Below are 25171 nucleotides of genomic sequence, written 5' to 3'. Positions count from 1 at the left end.
CAAGCAGCTATAGCGTCAACAATGTCTCCTAAGCAATCCCAGTGTTCTGTTTTTGGATGTAAGACTCTTCATATTCTCTCAACATCTGAGCCACTGAGGACACAGTGGATTAGTTTTATTTTTGAGTTATTTTTGAGTAGTTTTATTTAAGGTAATGCACCCCAAAATCTACCTAAATTCGTTTATGCCTGCACAAATCATTTCACTCCAGACTGCTTTGTGAACAAGGGGAAATACAAGGCAGGCATTGCTAAAAAAAAAAAATGTTACTCAAGAAAGAATCTGTACCAACTGTTCATGATCCAGCTTCACCTCCAGAAGAAGTAAGTGTCACACTGTTTATTTTTTTTATGATATTTCATAAAATTTAGTCAATGTGCTTGTTAGCCAGTTCCACAACAAATGCGTAATTTTGGGTGCGTGAGATTCTCCAGCTTTGTTGTTGTTGAGCAACCGAAGCACGAGCTGTTAAAGCTCCGCCCTCTTCTGGAAAGGGGGCAGGGAGCAGCAGCTCATTTGCATTTAAAGGGACACACACAAAAACTGCATGTTTTTTCTCAAACCCGAACAGGGGCAAATTTGACAAGCTTTAATAAATGATCTGTGGGGTATTTTGAGCTGAAACTTCACAGACACATTTTAGAGACACCAGAGACTTATATTACATTTTGTGAAAATGGGCATAATAGGTGACCTTTAACATTTGTGCAATGATGACTAATTTAGCAAATGTTTTTGTTTATTTACCTTATTGGCTAATGAATCATCATCCTGCACAGACAAAAGAAAGATCAGTAGCTGTGCGACCAATTCAAGAAACCACTTTTTGTCCACAGTATTGCTTCATGGTTAGAAGGTATTTACAGAAGAGATCTCCCCCACTGGGATCTAATCAGCATGGAAGGACGACACACCAACACTGCCGGGCACAAAAAGTCAGTTCCACAGCATCATACATGACACTCAGAACAACTGATTCTGCGCCTGATTCTATTCTATTCTATTCTATTCTATTCTATTCTATTCTATTCTATTCTATTCTATTCTATTCTATTCTATTCTATTCTATTCTATTCACAAATTATCATGTTTTAAGCATAAATAATAAAAGCCTAATGCTTAAAACAAGAAATAATTTACTGGTGTGGTAAAAAATAAACTTTGATTGTCCCTGAAAACAATACTCTAAGGATGTTAAGATTTTGTGGTAAAATACTGATTAAGAAACCTGATTACCCTGAAGGGAGAAAAAACCCAGTAAGAGCAGCATTGTGGAGTGCCAATTAAGCATCACATAATTTTGTGGTGTTTGGTCTACGGTTTGCCAGCATGAGGTGAAATCTGTGAATCTATTTTTACCTCCAAAGGCTTGTGTCCTACTGTGTTCGTACTGGACACTATCAGAACATCACCAATTAACAGGCAGGTGCTAATAAGGTAGACATAAGCCAGATGGAGCAGAAGATGAAAAAAAAAAAAAAAAAGAAAGAAAAAAAGAAAGTGAACAAGGCATTGCTTGTTCTTTTCATGATCAGAAATCCCAATCTACTCCTACATGCACATTTAAGTGTAGCTAGAGGAAATTGTTGCACAGCACCTCTCACAAGGAATCTCCTACTGAGAAGAAATTATTTATGCATTTATTTTAACCATTTTTTTTTTTCTTGTCTGAATTTGGATGTGAATTATGCATATACACACACACTAGACAAACATCAAGGAATTCAAAAGGAACCTATTTGGGATAGATGCCATGAAGCATGATTATGTGTATTTAATGTTTACAAGGTTTCATTACATCATTTAAAAAAAGGAATGGATGCTTTTAACTTTAAAATAATAGAATGGCTTAAAGACATTGGGGGGAAGAAAGTTAAATCTCTGGTTATGTCTGCCACCATGCACTGCTAATACAGTACCAGACTATAGAGAAAGCTAAACATCTCTCAAGGAAAGACTGAAATTAAACTCCTTGAAGTTGCTCTCCTCAAACCTGACCTTGAGGTTCTGATAAATAAAATCAGTGACCCTCAGATGGCTTTGCAAAGAACACAACTCTCTTGAGTGAACGGGAGCTGAGAGTGTTCTTATTAGATGGTTCCTTATAGCAGCCTAAATACAGAACTGGACCCACTCTCGAAAGAGAACAACATCTTTCATAAGCAGCCAGATTGAGCCTGCGAAGAAAACATGAAGAAATAAAAGGAATCCATTTAATACATTAGCAGGAGGTATAATTGGTAAGATCTGTTTATGTAATTGCACATATTGATTTTGGCTGTGATGATCAAAGTTAAAATTAAATTAAAGCATTGATGAAATGTTGGAAATTTATATTTTTGAAACCCATCTCAAGTGTAGTAAGAAATGAAACGATGATAGATAGATAGATAGATAGATAGATAGATAGATAGATAGATAGATAGATAGATAGATAGATAGATAGATAGATAGATAGATAGATAGATAGATAGATAGATAGATAGATAGATAGATAGATAGATAGATAGATAGATAGATAGAATCGAAACTCAAAAAAAAAGGTTATTTTTATCATCCACAGGTTCTCTGAGTTGGCATGTTGCAGTCCGTACCTTTCAGAGCTTTGGTTTATTTACACACTCCCAATCACTGTTGCAGACCTGGACAAGAACACGTTTGCTTTCTTATTCTCTGTGGTCTATGGACTTTTCCCACATGCATCTCTGACTCAGAGATTCTGCTCCAGGTGTTGGGATATCAGCAAACACTCCTGGGTATCTCTGTTCTTGGCTGCTGAGTTGTTTGTGTAAGCTGTGTCTTCGTGAGGTGCTGTGGACGACTCCCAAGGCGTTTAATCTTCCCAATACCACAGGCTCTTAAATAAATCACAAGTGTGAGTGATTGGGCGTTGGACACAGTGGACGTTCGACAGGACTGTTTCTGACAGAAATCACTATTTACCTCAGGTATGCAAGGCATGTTCAAGGTTCCTACAAACCACTGAAATATTAACACTGCCCACCTGCACTTTTCCTCCTCGCTGTGAATTATACAAGACAGTCGCAAAGTTCTAGCCATTTGCTATGCTAACTTAAAGCTACCTCTCAACACATCCCTTACCTCATTCTTACTGATCTATATCTATCTTACACTGTAAACCCGCATAAGTTGGCAAAACTCAAAAAATTTGAGGAAATCAGTTTCCTCAAAATTTTTAAGTTAAGAAATTCAAAGTTTAAGTAAGCAGAACTGGCAGATTTTTTGTTTTTGTTTTTTTGTACACTCTAAAAAATGCTGGGTTAAAAACAACCCAAGTTGGGTTGAAAATGGCAAACCCAGCAATTGGGTTGTTTTAACCCAGCAATAGGGTTAAATGTTTGCCCAACCTGCTGGGTAGTTTTATTTAACTCAACTATTGTTTAAAAATTACTGTATTGCTTAATTAAAATTAACCCAAAGTATGTTGAAAATGAACATTTATTAATGTTCAATGAATAATTATTAAACAATAGACATTTATTAAATTGCTTATTAATAAATTTATATTAATAAACTATTAAACTATTAAATTTATATTAATAAAATATTAAAGCTTATTAATAAACATTCACCTTTTGTCTATTATTGTTGCCTCTAATTGCATCTGGTTTTTGATTTCCCAACTATTTTGGGTTCATTTTAAGCTAGCCATAGCAATTTGTAAATAATAGTTGGTTTAAATAAAACTACCCAGCAGGTTGGGCAAACATTTAACCCAACCGCTGGGTTTGTCCATTTTTTAAAGCCAACATGGGTTGTTTTTAACCCAGCATTTTTTAGAGTGTACTCATATACATTTTTATTGTTCTAATTGTTTGAATTCAGAAAATGCTAACTTGCTGATCTGTTAGCATGCTAACAATAGCATGGTTTAGCACTTGCTGAATCAGTACAGCAATATAAAACATTTAAAGGGATAGTTCACCCAAAAATGAAAATTTGATGTTTATCTGCTTACCCCCAGGGCATCCAAGATGTAGGTGACTTTGTTTCTTCAGTAGAACACAAATGATGATTTTTAACTCCAACCGTTGCGGTCTGTCAGTCGTATAATGCATGGCAATGGGAACTTCATCTATAAGAGTAAAAAAAAACATGCACAGACAAATCCAAATTAAACCCTGCGGCTCATGATGACACATTGATGTCCTAAGACACAAAACGATCGGTTTGTGAGAGAAACCAAACAGTATTTATATCATTTTTACCTCTAAAACACCACTATGTCCAACTGCCTTGAGCATCTGGTGTGTGAGGTCTGAATACACTCTGACGCCGGAAGTGATCTCTTGCGCGTATACCTCAATGAGTGTGAAGTGTGAAGACAGACAGACAGATAGATAGATAGATAGATAGATAGATAGATAGATAGATAGATAGATAGATAGATAGATAGATAGATAGATAGATAGATAGATAGATAGATAGATAGATAGATAGATAGATAGATAGATAGATAGATAGATAGATAGATGTACTTTGTACTCACTGTACTTTGCTTATTTGGAATTCTGAATCTTACAACATTCTATCGATAAAAAGCATATTAAACTTGGCAGTAAAGTTGCTGGCTGTTAATGTTTTGCTGCAGCGTATGCCACTGCTTGTGAAATTTAGCCTGGGGGAGCGAGTGATGGCCCTACACAACCCTCAACTGATGGCTGTGGGCATGTGCCCGCAGGGCACCAGAGTGAGTGGCCACAGTTAGGACAAATAGACTGCTGGACTGAACACAAACTGGCCTTTATCTAAAACAGAAAGAGGCAGTATCTCTATCCACATATAACTAATACAAACGTCCCTATTAATGTGCATTAGCTTTATTGCTGTTAGCTTTGTTTTCTAAGTGTGCCTTTCATTTACCATATTATTCCATTAAATCAAACAAGCACACAGTATTTTGAAAATTGCTGCTGAATAGCCTCCAGAAATCTTAAATAATTTCAGTCCTAATTGGTGCCTTGTGTCACCACTGAAATTTAAAAACAAGCCAGTGGCGCCATCGCATTTTATTTCTCCCCACTTCTTTATAGCATGGGTAAATTCCATTCCTCCATTTGTTTTTTCCTTGGGAAATGTACAAACACAGTGAGGGAAAACATTTGTGATGATAGAATTATCCAGTGAGGTATGGGGACATGGGCAGGATGGTGGAGAGCACAGCATGTTGTTCCGTAACACCCTGCTGCATTCAGCTAATAAGCCCTAAATAATATCCTGTGACCAGCTTGGCTCTTTATCACTGGGATTTGCCCTGTGTAATAAAGTCAAATTAAGCTGGATCAACCATTTTAAACTGCCTTCACAGTGCACACACAATGAGTCTCTGGACACGATGGACTGTGCCGGTTGTTAGCTGGCTGTTCATAAACCATTGGGAATTATGCACACACAAGCACTTCCACTGACATCATACAGCCACTCTCAAATGAATGCAGATGGTTCCTATTTCAGAATTTTTTCCTCCCAATTAATGTGACATTGCTCTGGATATTTGCTGTTGTAAGGGAATACACAATGCACAAATGAAATGTACTGATAAAATTTGTGTTCTCTTGATGCTGTTATGTAGTCAAAGTCTTTAAAGAGATAGTTCACACAAATGTAAAAGTCTGACATGATTTACTCACCCACAGCTGTATGAACACAAAAGATATTTTGAAGCATGTCTCTTTTGAGGTCTAAAACAACACTGGACTCCATTGACTTCCATTGTATGGACAAAAAAGTCATGAAACAACATGAGGGTGAGTAAATTATGTCAGAATTTTCATTTTTGGGTGAACTATCTTTGAGTGAGCATGAACATTTCTTCTTCTTGTACCTTCCTTTTTAACATACTGTACAGATCATTCATTTTTCTTCAGTGTTCATTAATTTTTACTAATCATTCATTCATTTGGACTTCGTGTGGTGGTGGTGGGTTGAGAATCTCAAGTGAGCAGACTGATCGAGAATGCAGATAAAATATGCCGACATAAAACATAAAAAAAACATATTGTTACATTTTAGATGACTCTGCACTTGTATCCTAAGCATGCATGTTTTGAATCCATAAAATGACATGAATTGATTAAAAAGAGGAAGACGAGAGGAAAAGGAGGAAACTTGCATAACTCCGGATTTCATGCAAACCAAATGAGACGTAATAATGTAACATGATAGATTATGCACATCGGTCACCATTCTTTGCATAATTTAAACCACATAATGATCTATATTTAACCGTTCAGAATCTCCTCTCAGAGTCTATAAATACAGTGGGAAGCTACAGTGCTGCTGACATTTGTATGGCCACACTAATGACCAAATGAAGAAAATGTAATACTTTCGCTGAAAATGGCTGAACTAAAGTTTCCTACAATAGAAGCCCATTAGATGATGAAAAACACTCCCATCTTTCTTATCACGTAACAAGTTGACGAACTAAATACCTTCAAAGGACAACGTGCAGGTTTAGAAAGAAAGGATAAGAAAGACACGAAACTACAAAATAATAGTTGACCTTTTTCAACTGAAACCCATTTAGTCATTGTTGCAGACTCTAGCAAACACAAGAGTGCCAGACTTTCAACTTTCAGTTAATGGGCTCTCTGAGTCACTTTTGTCAGTGTTGTTTCTTTCGCCGTCAGAAACATGCTTGAACTATCGTATTGATTTGTTTAGGCATCAGGCAGGTTGAAGTATAAGATCTTGACCCAGTCCGACCATGCATTGTACCAGGTTTCTTTATCTGTGGCATTACAACTGGCAGCAGTTACAGCCATGTCCAGCACTGCCGTTGGCCACGAATGAGACATCACACTTCAGTTACGTCCAGCATTATCTATAGAAAGGGTGCAGAATCCAGTTAGCAGAAAGGCCTTTTCAGTGCATCTATACCTGGCTTCCCTCGGCTGCACAAGGTCCCACTGCTCTTCAAGGTGACTAATTTCATTTCCCTGATTTAAGTGACCTTTGGCAGAGATGTTTTGACTGTAATGATTTCCTGTCCCTTCTGCTCAGCCAGTAGAGCGTTCTGAGTGGACAGGAGTTCTGCTTTATGTCCTGGTGGCTCAGATAAAATGTGTAATGAGTTGTGCAGAGATGTTCGTGTGAGCGAGGTAGTGACTGCCAGGTTTGACACTTCAACCCACAGTCTCAACTACATCAATCTCAATTTACACTTTGATGCTGTGGCAGAGGTCTTGGGAAAAAAAAAAATTGGGTTGTTTTACTATACCTTACTGGTGGAGTTAAGTGATCATCATCTATTAATACAAAGTTCTGTCATGAAACTCTAGATGGCACAGGCTGGTTCTTGCAACTCAATCTGCTTGCAATCACATTGTCCTCTATAGGGCAAAGCTGATTGGTTCCCACTGTATCAGTAGCTAATGAGCTTCCTGTTCAACTTTCAAATGCTTGGTCAGCGTTTGTGGTAGCAGTTTGCAGCATGCTTTCAGAAACCCTCCACCTTCCCCTGCTCCACCTGTATAGATTTGCTGTGGGTTTCTTTGTTCAGCAGCAGTATGCTTCCTTGCTCACAGCAGCATGTCAGTGTATGTTTTGGCAGTAGCCAGTCTCGTACTTGCTCTGAAGCGGCAGCAATAACCAAAAACAGCAGCAATAACAGCAGCAGAAGCATAGCATATCTATTCCACCAAGACCAAACATATTAACATTGTCATATCCATTACCATGCCAAACCCTCCAAGAGTTGACTTGACAGAAATATTTTCAGACTCTGCTTTTTGGTCAAGGTGATTTTCACTTTACATAAGAAAGATAAAAAATATATACAAGTATATACTGTATGTGACTCTGGACCCCAAAAGCAGACATAAGTGTCCATTTTTTGAAATTGAAAAACGTAATAAATTATTGAATACTGAATGAACAAGCTGAATAAATAGGCTTTCCATTGATGTATGGTTTGTTAGGATAGGACAATATTTGGCCAAGATAAAACTATTTACAAATCTGGAATCTGAGGGTGCAAAAAAATCTAAATATTGTGAAAATTGCCTTTAATGCTGTGCAAATGAAGTCCTTAGCAATGCATATCCACTCACAAAAATACATTTTTGATATATTTACAGTACTTTTGATATATTTACAGAAATTTACAAAATATCTTCATGGAACATGATCTTTACTTAATCGATCATTTTGACCCATACAATGTAATGTTGAAATACTTACAATACAACAGAAATTTCGAGTGCTTTCTAGCTTGCATAGACATCAAGGTAGTGAGGACTACCATGCCCTCCATAAATATGTTATTCTTATTAAATATATTGGCTGAATGATTGTTCATATGACAATGTATATGTTTTCATATAATCACACACACACACACACACACACACACACACACACACACACACACACACACACACACACACACACACACACACATATATATATATATATATATAAATAAATGGTCATATTTTACCACATTTTTGTTTGTATTTTTGATACAAATATTGGATTTATATCACCTCTAAGTCATTGAAAAGTCAGTGTAAAATGCAAACACACATGCAGAAATAGTTTTACATTTATTTGTTATAATATATATTATAATAAAACATATTTTCCAAACAATTAATGGAACCATAAAAAAAAAAAAAACTGGAATTGCTACAAAAAAAAAAAATCGGAAACAGAAATAAAATCAGAAATAAAATCATTAAATGCTGTATGATTCCCATACCTATCACTGTGTTACAATTATTTTCTCGTTTCCGTGTTGTGTTTAAAGACTTTTATTTTGAAGTGTATTTCATGTTTCTATTGTTCTGCTGTTTCCATTGCTACCTTCTTTGTCTCCATAGTTAGCCTTGTTTTTTAGCGATTGATTACTCTTACCTGTTCCTTGTTATCCTGTGTATATATGTGTTCCAGTAGTCTGTTGGCGGTTGATAAAAACTGTTAATAAAAACTGCTGCCCTGAGATCCTTGCCTCACCTCTTCCTTGCGCATTCGCAACACACTGGATGTTTTCCACGCTTTACACTGTAAGCCAGTGGTGTACATTGCATTTCTGCCTCACTCAGCCAATAAAAGCATGTATTAGTTCAGGCTATTTTTGGGTCAACTCTGCAAACATCTGTAGGGCACAGAACTTTCCGTTGATTTCCTCATGGCACAGAAGTCCTTCAGAATTCTGCATAAGGAGACGGAAATTTATGATTTATAAAATGTGAGCGAGGAAAGAAAAGATGAATAAATTGTTGAGTTGTTTGAAAATGTATTCATATTCTGCTCTCCCAAAGCACACACATTTTTCATTTGTGCAGAAATGACTCTGTAGTAGACTTTTGATTTTTTTGACAATATTGCACATTAAAGTTATGGCAAAGTCATCCCCTGTAGCCAAGCTTTCCTCATAACGCATGTGCTTGTCAATGCAAAATGAGCATTTTGCAGTAGCTGATAGACAAATGGGTTGGCCAAGCTCTCTGGGGGTACTGCTCTCTGGAGAGGAGAGAAATATTTGATGTCAGGTTGCTAGAGCTCTTTATGTGTGTATTAATACAGGCAGCATGAAATATGAACACACATTTTAATATGGTTAACACTGAGTTCTCCATACTGCCTTGCGCCATCTTGGAAGCATGACCCCGGGAAAGAGTGGCTCTTGAACGTATGAAAATGCACTCTTTAAGTGCTTTGTTCCACTCTGCAATGGGAAGGGGAATCCGGAGGCAGTGAGCAGCCTGGAAGCCCTGGGAATATCATCTTTAACAAAGTGTCTGTCTTAGACAGGCGCCCAGCAACCAAAGAGCTCATCTCAACATTTCAAAACTGTTCCATCCGTTTCATATCCAGTGGCTGCTTTCGGAGTGTGGAGCAGAATTCAGAAGTCACATTTCTTTGTTTTTTTCTTTTTTAACCTGTTAAGAAAAGCCACAGCAGAAACTCCAGTGTGTGCTAGAACTGTTAAAAACTTCCATAATATCATTCTCATTCTTTTTGAATTAAAAGCCCAAAAGTATAAAATAAAATATAAAATAAAATAAAATAACCTAGGTCTATACAAAATCTGTACTAACATGAAATTTAAAAAAAGAAAAGAAAAAAAAGATTTTTTTTTATTTATTTTTTTCTTGGGCCATGTCTTATCACCTAGAAAAAGAAGTGAACCAGTAACTGTGATTGGTGGCCTACGGAAGCCCTGAACCGCATGGTGAGAAAAAAAAAAAAAAAAAAAACTTGGTAGGGAGGAAAAAAAAAATCGAAAAGTTATCTCGTTATTTCAACATAATAAGTCGTTATAACGACATAATATCTCGTTATTTCAACATAATAAGTCGTTGTAACGACATAATATCTCGTTATTTCAACATAATAAGTCGTTATAACGACATAATATCTCGTTATTTCAACATAATAAGTCGTTGTAACGACATCATATCTCGTTATTTCAAGATATTAAGTCGTTATAACGACATAATATCTCGTTATTTCAACATAATAAGTCGTTATAACGACATAATAACTCTTCATTATCTATCAAGTATGATAAAGGACGTACACATGTTAACGTCCCCTGTGGCGCAACGCTAAAGTATTGGACCGCCAGTCTAGCTTTTACTGCGATCGCCGCGGTTTCGAATCCGCCTTTTGCCGAGTTCGTTCTTCTCTAGTTTCACATCACATATCAAAAAAGGCATTTATTTTCAATAGAAATTAAAACAATGTTATAAAAGTGCAAATAACCTGCCTAACGAGTGTTTAATAACATTAAAAGTATTTATTGGGCAGGGTTAGCAGCATGTTCGATATTACCCACTAGAGGGCAGAATAAGACAGGGAATCAATTAAAGAATGCAATAGTTATGTTGAACTACTGTTACAATTTGGTGCTCCAAAATCCCAGAGGTTTATCATGGGAATTTGCGTTCATCCCAGGCTAACCTTTATTGAGGTTAAATTTATTAGACCATAAATTTATTAGACATCCTATTTATACTAAATGACAATAGCAGCATTTTCACGATATGCTATTTATACTAGGTGAAAATAGCGATATATTCTATTGACACCATGTAAAAGTAGCCTATCAGTTCTTTGCAAGAAGTGTAAATAGTATTTAGATGCTGTAGGCTAGTATTGGCAGATACTGTACCTCAGTATTTTTGTACAGGATGCAATAATATCATATAGAGTGATTATATTTTTTAAAATTATTAATTTGATGATGCATTATTGGGAGAATTAAAAACATACACTTTCCACCAACCATACTCAATGAACACTTTTAATATTATTAAACACTTGTTCACATTTTATTTCCACTTTTTGAACATTATTTTCATTTTATTGAAAATGTATATGATGAGAAAATAGGAGTGAGCTCTATTATTGGGTGAGCTCTGCAAAATGCTGATTCTACCCCGCAGCGATCGCTGTAAAAGCCAAAATCTGAAACCCTTCATGCTATTGTTACGCCACTGAATACATCGAAATACAACTGTCCCTTTTTAAACTTCAGTGGCCCAACCAGACACTGGAGCTATACTGTAAAGAGTGTTTGTCAACAAGGGACGCTATTTGCACTTACTGTAAATAGACACTCCGTGTCCTATTATTTCAATATATTAGCACCTATTTTGATTTTTATATCTTTAGAAAATATTACAAAGCAGTTTGTTTGCAAGCCCAGAATAAAAATAAAAAAAAATAAAAAAACCCCTCTTAAAAACGTTTTTGGCCCCTGGACTAGTGCATCTCTATGTTTTATTATAGTTCAAATCAGATTGGACACCGGGCTGTAAGTTTGACACCCCTGACATTTGCACTGTAAATTGTTTTATTTACTATGGTCTAATAAATTTAACCTCAATAAAGGTTAGCCTGGGATGAACGCAAATTCCCATGATAAACCTCTGGGATTTTGGAGCACCAAATTGTAACAGTAGTTCAACATAACTATTGCGTTCTTTAATTGATTCCCTGTCTTATTCTGCCCTCTAGTGGGTAATATCGAACATGCTGCTAACCCTGCCCAATAAATACTTTTAATGTTATTAAACACTCGTTAGGCAGGTTATTTGCACTTTTATAACATTGTTTTAATTTCTATTGAAAATAAATGCCTTTTTTGATATGTGATGTGAAACTAGAGAAGAGCGAACTCGGCAAAAGGCGGATTCGAAACCGCGGCGATCGCAGTAAAAGCTAGACTGGCGGGTCAATACTTTAGCGTTGCGCCACTGGGGACGTTAACACGTGTACGTACTTTATCATACTTGATAGATAATGAAGAGTTATTATGTTGAAATGACAGGATATTATGTCGTTATAACGACTTATGTTGAAATAACGAGATATTATGTCGTTATAACGACTTAATATCTTGAAATAACGAGATATTATGTCGTTATAACGACTTATTATGTTGAAATAACGACTTATTATGTTGAAATAACGAGATATTATGTCGTTATAACGACTTATTATGTTGAAATAACGAGATATTATGTCGTTATAACGACTTATTATGTTGAAATAACGAGATAACTTTTCGTTTTTTTTTCCTCCCTACCAAGTTTTTTTTTTTTTTTTTTTTTCACCATGCGGTTCAGGGCTTCCGTAGTGGCCCTTAAAAAATAAATAAAATAAAATAAAAATAAAATAAAATAAAAACCTAGGTCCCTATACAAAATCTGTACTAACATGGAATTAAAAAAAAAAAAAAACGAAAGAAATAGTATTTTATTATTTGGCCATGTTTTATCACCTAAAAAAGTGAACCAGAAATGTGATTGGAGGCCCCTAAAAAAGAAAATAAAAGAAAATAAAAGAAATAACAAAATAAATAAAATAAAATAAACTCTAGGTCCTTATACACAATCTGTGCTAACATGGAATTTAAGAAAGAAAGAAAGAAAGAAAGAAAGAAAGAAAGAAAGAAAGAAAGAAAGAAAGAAAGAAAGAAAGAAAGAAAGAAAGAAAGAAAGAAAGAAAGAAAGAAAGAAAGAAAGAAAGAAAGAAAGAGTTTTTATTCTTGGGCCAAGTCTTATCACCTAGAAAAAGAAGTGAACCAGGACTGTGATTGGTTTATGATTTTTGATAAAATGAAAAAATAAAATAAAACAACATAATAAAATAAAATAAAATAAAATAAAATAAAATAAAATAAAATAAAATAAAATAAAATAAAATAAATAACAAACAAATAGTGAGTCTTGTTAAGGATTTTAAACAGACATTTTCAGTTCAGGCAAGCGGCCAGAATGCTGACTCAGTTGTCCTGGAATCTAGAAAGAGTCTGGACCATATGAAGCTGCGCTGCTTTCATGGGATATAGTAACACCTGCTTCCCACGGTACTGTCTTCCAATCATAAAGCTGCATTTTGGAAAGAACAGATGAGCTGTTGGACTGCTTAAACACTTCCTCTGTAAAGCACATCGAGCTGCTCAGATGAGTCGCTATCACAGAGATCAACACAATGCCTTTTGATACTGTGAGAAAAAAAATGAATCGCCCAGTTTTTTCTAAATAGAAGTCTATTTGCTTTTCAGAATTAGATACACCTTTCAGAAGTATTGCTTCAGCAAGCATTGCCAGAATGTTATCCAAAGTTTCGAGAATGTTCCCCATGAGCTGGGATGGCATCATCATCATCATCATAAAGCACAAGTGGCTAACAACCGTTCTAAAAGATGACGTTAAAAAGCCCACTCTTCTTGTGTTTCTTGCTGTGGTCCCCTGGCACCTATGATTGACAGGGCCTTCTGAGGACTCAGGAAGGGCTGACAGTGTTCTCCACACCTCTTCCCACAAGCCTTTGAAGCCCAGGAGCTGAGCAGTGTGCCGGAGCTATCGAATGATAAGGGCTTGAATTAAGGTTCAGCATGAGTTTCTGGCAGGGAGAAGGAGAGAGAGCACAAATTAACATAGAAAGGGCTTGTTCAGCATGGCCCCTGCATCCTGGTGAGGTCCCACCGCCTGCCGGCATTGTCATAGCTTTGTGATCAGAGTTATTACGGCTTGTTCAACCAGTCCGTAATAACAAGCTCCACGAGTGAGAGCTTGTCACCTAAAGACCTCATTGAATAAAGTGCTTTCTATGTTTCATAAGTGGAACATTTTCTTATGTAAGTTCAATTGTCTAACACTCAAGCTACTTTGGAAACGAGGTACCTAAGCAGTCGGGTACAACTCAGTGTCCTCCAGGTTTTCACGCTGTAAACGAATTACACAAATATACACTAAAAACGGCCTGATGTTCGTTCAGCAGTACATTCACGCTAAGATGGATTAGACAACAAATAAATGATTTCAAAACCATTCATCCAAAGTGACTTACGAATGAGGAATACAAAGTGATTCATCCTAAGGCAATAACATGAGCATGCTAAAAAAAAAAAAAAAAAAGTTTGTTGTCTGGAAGAGTGGTCTTAAAAGAAAAAAAAAATAGAACTTTTTAAAATTTAATTGAGTCAACATCAGCAAATCAAACTGTAACATGACAAAAGTATTTTGATACTACAATGATTTTTTTTTTTAAGTTTTAAGACTCTCAATAGCACATATTTGGAATATTCCTTAAGTCGCTAAATTTAAATACGAGGAACAGCAAAATAATTATTCAAATTATGTAAATGATTACATATATAAAGTTATTAAACAAAAAGATTGCGAAATACAGTTTCATGAGTAGTTAGAAATATTCAGAGCCAATATATTTTCTCAATTGGATACACTGTAAAAAATGATTTTATGGTATTATTATTTTTAGTTATTAAGTTAGTTCAGGCAAGAATTAAAAAAAACGAAGTAAATTCTATATTTGTACTCAATTTAAGCTTGTAGAAATTAAAGCGTAAATATCAACATTATAAAATTACATAAAACTACTCAACTTTTCTGATACTGGTGTTCCTATCATGCACTGGGCCTTGAATAATTAATGAGGTCGATTTTTTATGTTTTCCAGCTGTTTTTCCACTGTTTTATCATTGCTTTTGTGGTTATTTTTAGTAACTTGCCATTTTGTGATATTTGGAGTTCATTTTCTACTCAAAATGGCACATTCACACTCAAAACGATCCATCGAATGTTACCGTCATTGTGTATTGAGGTCTCTGTGTTCAGGTGCCGCTTTACTTCTAATATGAACATATGGTTTCTACACCATCTATTGTATTATTTACTCATATGTTTCTAAGTAAAGCATACACTTTAAAAGCATGGTTTAATTTAGTGTTATATTGTTTGAGTAAAATGTATTGCAAAAGAAACTTCAACAAAGTAGAAATTACTCAACCTTTTATGGCCAAGTTAAAATTACATATTTTCTTTGTTAATTTTACTTATCTTGGTTAAGTAGAGTTACTTAATTCCATAATTGAAATTAACTTAAAAAATATGTGTGCAAAAGTACATTTTACTTATTTTTTACAGTGTAGGTCCCTACAAATGGATGATGGATGGATGGATGGATGGATGGATGGATGGATGGATGGATGGATGGATGGATGGATGGATGGATGGAAACTTATGATTAGCACAAGCTATGAATATGGTGAGAAAGTACACATCTATGTCATTGCCTTTTGGATAGTCCACAATAAAACCCATAACAATATGTATTTATGACAAAGGCTTTAGTTTAACATCATTAAATAGTTGATAAACTTTTCACAATTCAGTGAAGAGTCTCACCAGGGAGATATTGAGATGTCCCTCTCATAATGTGTGGGGTTCAGGTAATTTCCCTGCAGGATTTGTATTCTTCCTCTTTGATGGATAGACAGGCTATCCAGGAGGATTAAGGGGGGCTCTCCGTGATTTCTTTTTCATTTCTTTTTAATGCCAATGGTCTGTAATCTGTCATCCAACATCCGATTGCTCTGACACACAGAATACGGGGCTATTTCTGTTTTGCTGCTATGTCACACCGACTATTATACATTTGACTGTTTTCTGGTTTGTTGCATGCAAACTGATCCAGAAGATTCCAACGATCTTGTTTGCTTGTGAAATGCAAACTGTGAATGTGAATAAAATGACTGATTGAGACAAAACTGTTGTCTTAGATGTATTCAGTAAATAAATATCACATCTTTAAGATGATCTGTTAACATGATCATACTGCATAAGCAAATTAAAGAATATTAAATAGCAGCATTTACCAATGATGTCCAATTGCACAATCAAACCTGAATTACTGAAATTTACAGAACCTGTAAAGACTGCAAGAGGAGAAATAACTCACACAATGGATTAAGGGATGAGGGATTTGCAAGAGCTTTGTTTGAAAGACTGAATATTAAGCTTATTATGACTTTATTTGGAGGAACGGGGATTTAATGGTGTATACGCTGTCTGGACCTGTTCATTTTGTCACTAGAGTGATATAATACGGCACAAGCTAATCTGGCTCAAGTCAGAACTCTTGACTCTATGCTGAAAGATTTCAGATGTAGACAGGTTCAACTGCCTGCAGAGCACTATGAAAACTGACACAGCCTCCACTAGGAATCTGTATAAAAATAAACCAGAACAACCACCTTGTATAACTGCTTAAAGGTTAAAGTTGTATTTCTTAAAGTTGAATGTGTATAGACAACTTTAAGGAAAACATCCGTAGGTCAACTTACCAAAAAGTCTACAATATTGGGTGAACTGGTGTGAGTTAAGGCGGGTGCACACTGTGCAATATTGGCCACGATTTGGTCATCTGAGACAAATTTTGAGAATCCTAAAAGATTCCTATAATCCTAAAATCTGTAGTCTTTGATCGCTAGTTTGACATGTCAACCATTTATACAGTCTGACAAGCAACAATAGCAAAGGACTATTATAAATCGCACAGTGTGCACCCAGCTTTAGGGACCTCCTTCCCCCCCCCCTGAAAAAGGGCAGACCAGGTTAGTCATGAAAGAAAAAAAAGTGCTAAAAACCATTTGACATTTGTTTGAATTGCACAAGGAAATAATGAAGTGCTGAAGTAAACAGTAACAGCTGTACGGTATGTTCAGAGCATTTGCATAACTGATAAAGATTAAGAACTCTGAAATGATTGGGATCTCTAACGCCGGTTCAGACTACACGATTTTAGCCCAATTTTGCCACGATCTGCTTGACGTAGGGTGTCGTGAGGATTCGTAATGTTTCCATCAAAAGTTGCATAATTAACTTATGCGCAAATTTTGAATATGGCATAAAACATTTGCGAATAAAGCACTGTTTCCATCCAGCGAGTCAAAGAGAACAAAAACGTCACTTCCTGATACACTGCCGTTAAATATCACTAAGAAAAAGGGAACTTTCTGCAATAGAAGCCATTGTATATAATCATTTTCATTCATAATAAATTATTTGCACCTCAGAGCATGCAGATGAAACACAATAAGCGCTGTCATGTATTGTCATGTATTTGTTATCGCAATCGTGTGAGGCGCTGGAGGGAATTAAACCGAACCGCTTTAACAACAGACTTTGCTCAGGCATTACAGAATTACCAAAACAGCATTTCAGATGCTGTGCAATGAGATCGGTCCGCTGGTTGGTCCAGTTATGCTGTTACATAGCAAAATCACATGTCTTTTTTGCTGCGCAACAAGGAATTTATTCGGTAAAAGTGTTTCCATCGTAGTTTATGCGCATGTTTTCGTGTCACATAAAAAAATTATCCCACTCTTTTGAGCTCATACGTGTTTTTTTTATGTGCATTTTTAGAATTTATGCACATCTTGGCGTTTCCAGCCAACGTTTTTTTTAATGCAATATCCCAAAATACGCATAAAAACCATAGACAGTAAAAGAAATGGACACAGCGACCCCATTGGAACTCAATTGCGTGCAAACTGCCATCGTTAATCTTGCAGAGACGGCGAGCTTGAGCGGGGAGTTCTTTGGCGTGAGTGAGCAGGAGTAAGTATTCTGATTAATTAGTTTGTATAGTATTTTAAAATGTAACGCCAGTACGCCATATTAAGATAATCTCCCCGATTGTCTGCGAGCTTCTCCTCCTGTCTGTACGGTAATTTCTGTACTGTGCGACAGAGAGTCGAGTGGTTATGACGCAATCGTTAGCTTATTTTTACCAAAACTGTTTCTACCAGGGGCGGAGCTACGGGTGGGCCTGGCCCACCCAGATTGACAGCTTGCCCACCCAGTCAGATCCAAGGAAATATAATATTATATGGGCGTCGGAACCATTGTAACCATTGTACTTTTTAAGACCAATATATTGGACCCACTCACTTTTACCATCTCTAATTCAGCATTTGTCTAATTCCCCAGGTGATGCTACTCCACAAACCACCAACAGAACATAAAAAATATCAAAAATAAAGATAGTTTTTAAAACATCGCCAAGTAAAACGCGTTTATAAAGGATCGAATGTCTCTTTACGACCACAACAAACGCGACACTTTTCAGACGCGCATTCCCATTTCCTCAGCGCCAGGCGCAAGTCAAACGAGCGCGGAAAAGGTAGCTTCAGTTGGACAACAGTGAACTGTAGTCAGATGAGATGTCAGGCTATGCCAGTAAAACTCCAAACAGCCTACTGTGCTCGAGGCGCGAACTCAAGAATTGCTCGCGCAAATGCGGCGGCGCGCGCTGCATATTAGGCTACTTTAATTATAGCTTAACTAAAGCGCAAAAGAAGCTACGGGCATGCACTGCCGTTACTCTGTTGTAAATTAAGTCATGAAATTACCAGACATGCGATTAAAGCTGCCTAAAAACTGTGCATGTATGTATTTATTGACATGGTTTTAAAGCTATTGTTATCCAATTTGTTGGCCTTAAAACGTCTTAAAATGCATATATGTACACCAAGGAAATCAAAATTTTCTCGGGGGAGCATGCCCCCGAACCCCCCTAGCATAATACATTTTGTAACCTCAATTATGAAACCCTGTACGGCCCTGCTTCTTTTCTATCGAACGAAATCAAAGGTAAACGTTTATTCCTTTGTGCGCGCTTTGGGACTAAACATTGTATGCACTGTGAAAATAAATGGGAGCAAAAATGCGATTGACTGTAAAGGTTTGTGTCTCGTTGTTCTATTAAAAAAAAAAAAAAATCAATAACTACCGATTGATTGGCATTTTATCTATCTATCTATCTATCTATCTATCTATCTATCTATCTATCTATCTATCTATCTATCTATTGCATTAAAAAATTTGGAGGGAGGACCCACCCACATTGTTTTTGCTTCCGACGCCCATGGCTCGCCTCTTATTTAACACAGACATGCGAATTTCTTATCGAATGGAGATGTTTCTTTCTTTTAGGTAGCCTACAATTATTCGAGGTGTTCATTTTTGAGACGCGCACCCTGTTACAAAAGTATAAAGTTTTGTTGTTATTGTGAGCATAAACGAATAAAAGTAGACCATTTGTAGGCTAGACGAAAGGCTTGTTTCTGTCATGAGGAGGAAAAAATCCATCAGAACGCGCCGGCGAGTTCGTCGGCCAGAGGGATAAAAATAGGCAATTTAGATTCATATTTATATTTAAACATTAGGCTATAGAGCCTATATTATTTGTTAAATTTCATCTATGTTGATTATGAAAAGTGAATAGCATGACGATGCGCAATGTCGGGAGACATGCAGCTGGTCAGACATGAGTTTGTCCACTTCATTAAGTTTTGTTTTATAGTAAGCCTTTCTTTAAAGTGAATTTCGTTTTGTAGAAATTGTATCTTAATTTCAATCACTGTTTCGTCAACCAATTATTTAATAAATAGGAAGAAAACCAAAAACGTCGGGTGGCATGTAGCCTATTTAAGTGCGTAACAAACGAACATGTTTCTGTGGCATTTGAATAAGGCTGAAGCAATATTCTGTTTTTAATGAATTTCTTAAATAAATAAATATAAATTCATTCGATGAATCCGAACGTATGTTTACATGAACGCTAAATAAAGTGATCGGGTTAATGTGTGAGCGTTTGTCACAAGTTTCAAATCAGTATTAATTTTTTTAAATTTTTTAGATTTTATCGCAAGCTGACTTTTTTTTTTATTTTTATTTATCCATATAGCTGCCTGTTCCCATGCCAGGTTATTTCCAAATTATTATTATTTTTTTAATCGGTTGGTGCTGTGCAGTTCTGCAGTTTTGTCTTGTTCTTATCTCGTAGATTTACTTGAATTGATATTGTCACGTAATATTATATTAAATAACGTAATTTGAACTTGCCATACCTTGACTTTTTGTGAATTGACGCCACTTAGGGACGGTCCATCATTTTTTCCCCACCCAAATTAAGCCAGTTGAAAAACATGGGATGCTGCGAATTATTCTGGCCCACCCACACTTTTAGAGGCCCACCCACCATCCACGTTCTGCCTCCGCCACTGGTTTCTACGGGGCCATAATGTAACATTGAAGGTAATGGAGCCCTTTATACATTGTCGTGTATCTTTGGAAGTAAATAATGGACAAATCGAGTCTTTAAACGCCTCAGATGTAAAGTTATTCACTGTCAAAGTGACGCCAAAATGAATGGGAGTCAATGGGGATGCTAACGCAAGTGAAGTTCTGCTACAAGATGGCAGCACGCGGCCGACTTCAACTTCCGGTCGACTTCCTTGGGCACTGATAAAAATAGTTTGAAAAAATGGAAATAAAAAATGGTTTGAAACATAGCAAATTTCTGCTTGTGTAGTGTGTCATAGAGGACGACAACCGATGCCGCGTCTGCGATGCTTCACGACGTCATGACAGAATGTTTCATTTTTAATGTTTACGCTGTCTGGACCTGTTCATTTTGTCACTAGAGTGATATAATACGGCACAAGCTAATCTGGCTCATTAAACATTAAAAAACATGTTTTTTAATGTTTAATGTTTATTTTTTTTCTCATCGTCCACGACAAGTTCCGTCACATGTGTGACACTGGCCAATTAGAAGCACAGAAGCGCCTTCCTACACGCTTTCAAACATGCCGAAACGAAAGAGAGACAATGGTATCGTACCTGATGTGGATTTTACAAAGGAGGAATGTGGAGCTATAGCAACAGTACCAAAGCCACCAGAAGGCAAGCCTGCAACTTTTAGCCAAAAAAAGCGCAACGGCTAATGCTAACGCCCCGCCCCCCGCGGTACGCAGGGAATGAGACCCCGATGAGACCGGAGGCTGTTTTCTGAATGGATGTCAATGGATGAGAGGCTTCACTATGCTGATTAAACAATTAATTAATTGACAGCCTGTTTGCCAATATTCCGCATGTTTTACACTAAACAATACTTTCGTTGGGAAATATATGTAGTTTTTAGCTTGATAAAAATGTATTTTTTTTAGAGAAGGCAGACTAGGGAATGTTGCGATTGACGTCACCATTACACGATAGGCTTAGAGGTGCCACACGCGATTAAGTTAGCCGTTACGCTTTCTCCAATGGTAAGAAACAGGGACGTGCACAGGGGGGTTGCTCAGGTTGCCCGGGCAACTGCCCATATGCCCTTCTTTACTCACGTTGCCCTTCCGAGGTGGAAAAAAATAAATAAAAAAATCGTACAATGGATGCAGAATTTCACGTAGGCCTAGATTAAAAAAAAAAAAAAAAAATCGCAAAGCCTCATTCACTTCCATATTCGGGCACCCGTCCGAAAGTGAAAGTCAGTAGGGGAAGGGCAAACTCTGTTTACGTGGCTGCAGCGCTGCACGCGACCGGTACCTGAGCTGAGCCTGCATGAGCGGCACTAGAAGGAGATTGTCGCGGTTGTCGGGTGGGACGACTTAACGTTGTCGGAAAGGTGAGTAAGGTTATAATTGTTAACGAAAAAACGAAAACTAGGTGTGAAAAAACATCGTCGTTAACTGAAATAAAAATAAAAACGAGGCATTACAAAAAAACGATAACTAACCAAAACTGTAATGTGTGTTTGGCAAAACTAACTAAAATAAAATAAAATTATAGATTAAATGTCCTTAGTTTTCGTCTTTGTCAATGTCTTTCATAGAGCAAACGTTCAGCTGCATTTCATTTCCCTGCGTCTCTCACTCACGCGTCTCTCTCACATACTCGCGCGCGCATAGCCCCACCCCTCCGTGCACACCGCGCCTCCATGAGAACGAGTGTTGGAAGCAAGTTTGCGAAAGGTTGGTATCTCGTGAAAACCTTTACACAATCTCACACATTAAAAAGTGGTATAAAAATATTTTTAATTCTGAATATAATTTTGTCAGTGTGTTGTCGACCCGACAAGCGATTGCTACTTTAGAAAAGTTAACTAGACGCAAGTTTGAGGTAAAATGCACTTGGGTTGTCGATGTCAAAACACTATTTAAGATGTTTGGTAAGGGAGTGCCCTTTTTTTAGGTCAGAGCAACTGCCCCTCAAAATTTCTGTGCACGTCCCTGGTAAGAAATACAGACCCTGTAATCTCCCTATTATATACAATCTCTGATAGTACTCCTGTTTATGATGTCTCCTCGAATGACTTTTACCGCGACAGAGTGAAAATAGGTCAATAAAACATTACCTCAGTTCTCTTTGGAGGAAATCCAAATATCTATGCAATCCAGGTATGTGTCCACATTTGGTCTTTTCTGACGACAAGACAGCAAAATATGCTGCTAGCCAATGTTTGTTTATGCTTACTGCATCTTCTGTCAGTCAATTGTCCCGCCTTCTCGATGACAGCACGCACGTTAAAGACGGCACGCGATCTGACATGTTTTTTGTCAATGACGCGACAAGATTTTAGGAGTCAAAATCGTATAATCTGACACAGTGACTATCGTGACCGACAAAAATATCATGTAGTCTGAACCCGGCATAAAATTTAATGCAGACTCACATAATATTGAGCTTTTCCTAGATTACAGAAGCTTGGGATATGAATTAGTAGTCACAAGAAAATGAGATTACAAAAATACAGAAATGTCCTTTCTAAAGTTTCATCTAAAGTTTCTTAGATGAACTGGGATACAAGACATAACAACATAAATAAAACATACAGACCACTGACCCAGAGAGATGGAGTCTAGCTAACAAAGTTTCCCAATCTTGGGGTGTTTTTAGTGTTACACATTTCAAAGATGTGCTTGTCCAAAAAGAACCTCACATCGCATTTGCAATTTTAAACAATTCATACATTATCTGTGAGTCAAACCAAAACCTTGGTTTTGCTAGCACCATGCTGTTGTTTTTGAGATGCAAATTGAGAGTTGAACGCACAGCATAGAGTAAAACAATCTACTGTATGCAATATTTAGATGTTACATTTGGTGCTCTTTGAGATACAGAATACATTCCTCTAATTATAATATATTTTCAATATGTTATTCCTCAGCCCTCGAAAACACAATAAACATAGCATGATATCACTGAGAAACCAATAGATTTGAGTATATTTGATGAGGCGCTGGAAACTGATGTCAGATCGGGTTGGCTGTGTCATGGGAGAGTTTTAGGGCTCAGATCAATGGTGTATGCCCAGGCCTCACTCATGACATTTTGAACTTGTGTACAAGGTTTCAACCACAACTATTCAATGCAACTTAATATATCACAGCTCCTACTGTTTTGACAGAGATTACAACCCCCCCGTGATCTAGTGTACAATTGATTTCGCATTGGTTTTTACAAGTAAACCAAAGGGCAAAGAGGGGCAAATAAACAGACAACAAATATTCCTTTAGTTATTTAGTATGGAAAAACAACACAGCACATAGTTGGCATTTGGTGGATTATCAATATCCGAACAGACAAATAAAACCTCACTGACATAATCACCAACAACAAATCAGGGATGTTTTAGTACAAATTGGCCAGATTAAGGATATGAAAGCCTGTGCACCTCTAAGGAATGAGGGCTTTTCTTTTTGATCGAGTCCAAATTGCTTTGTACAGCCTTCACCAGGCAACACCTGAAGTTCTGTGACTGCCATCATATTTAATTTAATTTTGTGTAAAGTTGGACATGTGGAAAACAAGATAATAATGATTCAATATATCTGAGAACCTGCCATTTTTAGCTACCTCTCAGCACTTCCCTTCCTCATTCTCACTGCTATCTATCTATCTATCTATCTATCTATCTATCTATCTATCTATCTATCTATCTATCTATCTATCTATCTATCTATCTATCTATCTATCTATCTATCTATCTATCTATCTATCTATCTATCTATCTATCTATCTAAAGTTTGTCTTGACAGACTGTAGTTAAAAATCACAGTTGAATTTCTTTGAATTTCCATTCATTTTAATTAGACTACCTTCCATTCCAATTTGCAGTTCTGCATCTTTTTTGGTACTTAAACTTGCATTCAGGAATTTAATTGGAATTTACACCACTAAATGAATGTTTGGGGGGCAGTAGTATTTTGTTTATTTACTTGTTTTATTTTTTTTTTTTTAGAGCAAGGATGCATTAAAAGTGACAGAAAAGACGTTTAAAATGTTACAAAAGATTTCTATTTCAAATAAATGCTTTTCTTTTGAACCTTCTATTCATCAAAGAATCTTGAAAAAAATGTATCACAGTTTCCACAAAAATATTAAGCATTACAACTGTTTTCAACATTGATAATAAAAAATGTTTATTGCATGAGCACCAAAATCAGCATATTAGAAAGATGTGCCATCACAGAAATGAATTCCATTTTAAAATATGTTTAAACAGAAAACAGTTATTTCAAATTGCAAATGTTTTACTGATTTTTGTATCAGATTTTTCATAAACATGAAAAAACAAACCCAGTCTTTGAACAGTAGTGTAAAAGCCATTCTCAATTTAGTATGAAAAGTCAAAGCACAAACTAACCTTTCTTTCTACTCTTTCTATCCTTGACATCTCTCTCTCTTCCACGTCCCAACAGACAGGAGTACTTTACAGAGAGCAGTGCGGTGACGCCTACAGACTAGATTCCAGTCCATACAGAGCCACTTCATTGATCAAACATGCATCTGAATGAACTGCAGGCTGAGGTGTTCGCTTTCACGTCCCAGACGGCCAGTTTTGCCTCACCTAAACCAGACCTGTAGTACCACAAAGAACAGCCTCAAACAAAAGTTCAACTTCTCCAACCGGAGAAGCCAAGAGCAGTAGCAGAGAGGTCCTAGAAGGCAAAAACTTGGACTTCTTTCTCCCATGTGTAACGGAGGCCTGCTAATAAGAGCTGTGCATGTAAACATCACTCCCATGACCTTAAGAGGCACGC

At 36.7% G+C, this 25171-nt stretch overlaps 1 protein-coding gene across 4 annotated transcripts in view; it reads right to left on the bottom strand.

Moving 5' to 3' along the window:
* The window catches only part of ntng1a (netrin g1a), a 151345-nt gene extending 126452 nt beyond the window's left edge, over positions 1-24893 (bottom strand). For all 4 annotated transcript variants that reach the window (XM_067377617.1, XM_067377618.1, XM_067377614.1 and 1 more), the window contains exons 1-2: positions 24775-24893; positions 3980-4096 (exon numbers count right to left, since the gene is read on the bottom strand). The gene's annotated coding sequence lies outside the window, so the exon portion shown is untranslated. The remainder of the gene's footprint in view (positions 1-3979; positions 4097-24774) is intronic.
* Positions 24894-25171: the final 278 nt, after the last annotated feature.

This window comes from Chanodichthys erythropterus, chromosome 23 (genome assembly GCF_024489055.1).
Source record: "Chanodichthys erythropterus isolate Z2021 chromosome 23, ASM2448905v1, whole genome shotgun sequence".
In the NCBI taxonomy this organism is placed as follows: Eukaryota; Metazoa; Chordata; class Actinopteri; order Cypriniformes; family Xenocyprididae; genus Chanodichthys; species Chanodichthys erythropterus.
This window is presented reverse-complemented; position numbering and strand designations above follow the sequence as displayed.